General features: G+C 41.7%; 1 pseudogene; it reads left to right on the forward strand.

Annotated features, from left to right (window-relative positions):
* Positions 1-1993: 1993 nt before the first annotated feature.
* LOC140768844 (caffeic acid 3-O-methyltransferase-like) lies at positions 1994-4195 on the forward strand (annotated as a pseudogene).
* Positions 4196-4606: the final 411 nt, after the last annotated feature.

Raw genomic sequence — 4606 nt, forward strand, 5'->3', positions numbered from 1 at the left:
TTATGCCACGTGTCCTTAGTCATAGGGACTCAGGCTATCGAGCCTATCGAGCCGAGCCTGAGCGAGCCGGCTCCAGCTCAGGCTCGGCTCGATATTAATTTCGAGCCTATTATAATGGCTCGGGCTCGGCTCAGCTCTGATCGAGCCGAGCCGGACTCGAGCTTCACCCGAGCCGAGCCCGAGCTGCTCGTCAAGCCTGACAGCCCTAGTTCCTGCTGGCACGCAGCCCACTCCAATAAATTAATCAGGCTGGGCAAAAAGCAATGGACTGGGCTGCGAGCTAACCCGCAGCCCACCCTCCATTCAAGTGGTTCGAGTCGGGTCGTTGGATCTGAAATCTAGACCCGAACCCAAACCCGAACCTGCAATCATAAGAAAAGAGTTGGCTCGGGTTAAACCCAAGCCCAACCAAATCCCTCCCCCACGATCGACACAAGGTAGAGAAGATAGAGGAAGAGAGGGAGTTTTCATCAGCAATCACCATTGGCGACGGTTCAACGGCCACACCTCAAGCCCCTCAACGCTCTCGTGACGTCGCCGTCCTCATGAGGTGGAGGAGAAACCATAGAAGACGATCAACTCCATGGCCGACAGCGATCAAAGCCACGAGGGCTCCAAAAGTGAACGCCCACGGCATGAGACCAATGACAAGAGGCTTCTAGTGGTGGAGCGACAGCAACCCGAAGCTGCTTGCCAGCGTGATTCGCCAACGAAGTCAAAATCTCACGAATTATGAATTTCTATTTTAACTTATTATACTCAATTAAACTTTAGGGGTGGAAGAGGGATTACCAAGGAGTCACGTGGTGGTCTCCAATGACTCTAGCGGCACTCCGGTAAGCTAATTCCATGGCATGACTCTAACGGTGAGAAAGAAGAAAATAAAGGATGAGAAGAAAAAGAAAAAGGAAAGGAGGTTAGGGGGTTAAGGAAAGAGAGAGAGAGAGAATTAGGGTTTAATTTATAGAGTAAAAATTCAAATCTAAATTAGATTTGGGTTCGGCGAGATTTCTGCGGCCGCCTTGTCGCATGCTAGAGAGGGAAAGGGGAAAGGGTTGCACGTGCAACTCATGTGCTCCCTCGTCTCTCTCAATTTCTTTTTTCAATTCTCACAATCAATTTTAGTTTTGGTGGATTAATATTATTACGCAATTTTTATAAATTTACACTCCTCTTTTAATTAAAATATGTATAATTAAATAAATTGAAAGAGTATATATATCAAATATATTTGCTCTTATCTAGGAACAAATAGTAGCATTTGTAAATTATCACTAAAAATATATAATTACTGCAATATAAGAACAAATAGTAGCATGTGTTACACATAAAATCATATAAAAGATTTTATTTGTAAGGGTAAACGCATAAAAAACCCAAATAGTTCTTGCAAGAATACTTGATCTTTTTGGCAGAATTAGGGAGCTTTTGACCAAACTAGTCCTTTTCTAATTTATTTTTACCGAAATAGACTATTACTCAAACTTTTCACCAAACAGAATTTAATCTGCTATAGCCCTAATAAAAACACTAAACTAATCAACATTATAAATATATATATATATATATATATATATATATATATATTCAGCAGTTAAGAAAAAAAATTTACAAATAATAAAAATGCTAAAATGATTAGTGTTTTAAAAGAAGTATTGATTAGTTTAGTATTTTTGTTAAGGCTACAGTGAATTAACTCTATTTGATAATAAGTTTGAGACATAGTCTAATTTTATAAAAAAACTAAAAAAATAAAAGTATAGTTTGGTCAAAAACTCGGAATTAGGTGATGACAAAATATTGTGGTAGGAGTAATTCATCTTTTTCATAGTGAGTGTGAATTAGGTCTTCTAGGAGTACTCGATAATTTTGGTGGAATTTATTGTGATGCCAAAAAAGTTGATGGGTGATTTAATGACACTAAAAACTTCCAACCAACTTAAAATGGCAATTAAGCTGATAATTGCCGTTGGTGGGTGAACTCACTTCCCATAAAAGGACCCTCTTCCACAGTTCCCAGCACACTATCCACTTTCTCACTTTCCCAAATTGCTCGTCTCTCTCCTCTTCCGTGTATTTCCATGGGGTCCACGAACGCAGACGCGGAGGACGAGGCTGCGTGCATGCTCGCCCTCCAGCTCGGCAGCACCTCCATCCTCCCCATGACCCTCAAAGCGGCCCTGGAGCTCGACCTCCTCGAGATCCTCGTTGCAGCCGGGAAGCCCGTCACGGCGGAGGAGGTGGCGGCGCAGCTGCCGACGGCGAACCCCCAGGCGCCCGTGATGCTCGACCGGATGCTGAGGCTGCTCGCCTCCTACAAGGTGGTCGGCTGCGACGTGGAGGCCTCTGGCGACGGAAACGTTGTGAGGAGGTACAAGCCGGTGCCGGTCTGCCGCTGGCTGACGAAGAACGAGGACGGCGTCTCCATGGCGCCGCTCGCGCTCATGAACCAGGATAAGGTGCTTATGGAGAGCTGGTATGGTCGCATTCATCTACATACTTTTTTTTTAATAGGATCCCATCCAGATGCTAGATGTAGGAATTTATCACTGTCCAATACTTTGATGCATATCTTCATTAGTGATCTAAGTGCCAAGTACCCGGATTTAGTAAATTCCTGAACGCTAATTTGCACGGGATTTACAAAATTTATAATTCGCGCCCTCGCTTTCAGTATTTATATTCCCGATCTTTTTGCAAATAACCACCTATGTTTCCGATTTTAGTGGCAAGGGAACTCCAATTTTTATGGGGTATATCTGCAAATAATTATATCTAAAGATGTATAATCAGAATAGTTAAACTCTTTTGACAAAAATGCCCCTCAGGATGTAGAATATATACCAATTTTTAATGTAGGACTTCAAAAGATCATCATGTCAAACACTAGGAAAGCAAGTAGAAGAAAAGAGACATAGATCTCCTTAAATCTAATTCTTTCAATATGCTTGTTCTTAGGTTGATAACATGTCGTTAGTTAGTTGTGTACAGGTACTACTTGAAGGATGCAGTGTTGGACAGCGGGATCCCTTTCAACAAGGCATACGGCATGATGGCGTTCGAGTACATTGGCACAGATCCCCGCTTCAATAAGGTGTTCAATGAGGGGATGAAGAATCCCTCGGTCATCATCACGAAGAAGCTCCTCGAGTTCTACCGGGGATTCGACAATGTCAACGTGCTCGTCGATGTTGGCGGCGGCATTGGCGCCACTCTCCACATGATCACCTCCAAGCACACCCATATCAAAGGCATCAACTTTGACCTCCCCCATGTCATCTCTGAAGCACCTCCTTTCCCAGGTAACTTAATCTCATTCATTTCGCAGACTTAATCAGCACTTTTTGCTATTCGACAAATCACTTAGGATAGTTGTTCAATTGAATTGAATTTCAAATTTGGAGACTTTTGATCCAAGAATTTAAATTCCAAACTGCAAAACTCTTATTATGTATGGATTAATTTGGTGTGGTCTGTATTTTTTGGTGGGTTTGGTGCAGGAGTGCAGCATGTAGGAGGAGATATGTTTGCCAGTGTCCCAACTGGAGATGTCATCTTGATGAAGGTCAGTTTACCCAATCTACTGTTCAATAAGATTCGGTAGGACTTTGATATTAGGTAGATCATGCACATCATTCTAGATGCCTCTCTTCAACTGTAGAGTTGAAATCAAGGGAGCAGCAGTTCAAACATGGAAGGCTATAGAAATATAGTATATATTTGTTGACTTGTAAACTTATACAAGGTTCAGACGTAGGACCTACTCTGATATCATACTAATTCATCAACTATTCTAAAAAATAAAACTGTTATATCCGGACAATAATGATCAAAATGCTAATCTTGTAGTGGATTCTTCATGATTGGAGCGACGAGCACTGTGCGTAGTTATTGAAGAATTGTTATAAGGCTCTGCCAGAGAACGGCAAGGTGATCATCATGGAGTGTATCCTTCCGGTGACCCCAGAACCAACTCCTGAAGCACAAGGTGTCTTCCATGCAGATCTCATCATGTTGGCTCACAACCCTGGAGGCAAAGAGAGGAGTGAGAAAGAGTTCAGGGACTTGGCCAAGGAAGCTGGCTTCAAAGGATTCAATGCTTCCTATGTCTTTGTCAATGCTTGGGCCATAGAATTCACTAAGTAGGAGGGAGAGAGAGAGAGAGTATTGGATGGTTTAATCTTGCTTAACTTCTTTGATGATCATGGCATGAAGCTTCTGGTTTGTTTCATTGAGAGGCCTACGCATGGATTGTGATTGCAGTGAACAAAGATATCATTTTCTTATTCTGCTGTTTTGAATTGTTTGGCCCAACTAGAGTAAATGAAGCCTATGGTTTGCATGATTATAAAACACTTGAGCTAATTACTTGTAAATGATCCAATAAGGGAGTGCTGTATATGTTGACAAACCAACAAAGATGATAAATATATGGCACAAAGAAGGTAGTTGAAACACCCACTTCAAAAAATCTCCTGTTCCTCACATGGAGAGTTTCACGTGATTTTCACGTGACCTGTCAGTGAAATAATTTTACAAAGTATCTGAATAAGTCTAGAAATACCATAATAATCTAAATAAATAATCCAAAGTTACAATTATCATA

The sequence above is a fragment of the Typha angustifolia genome, chromosome 2, assembly GCF_048772165.1.
Source record: "Typha angustifolia cultivar Huaian chromosome 2, ASM4877216v1, whole genome shotgun sequence".
Lineage (NCBI taxonomy): Eukaryota > Viridiplantae > Streptophyta > Magnoliopsida > Poales > Typhaceae > Typha > Typha angustifolia.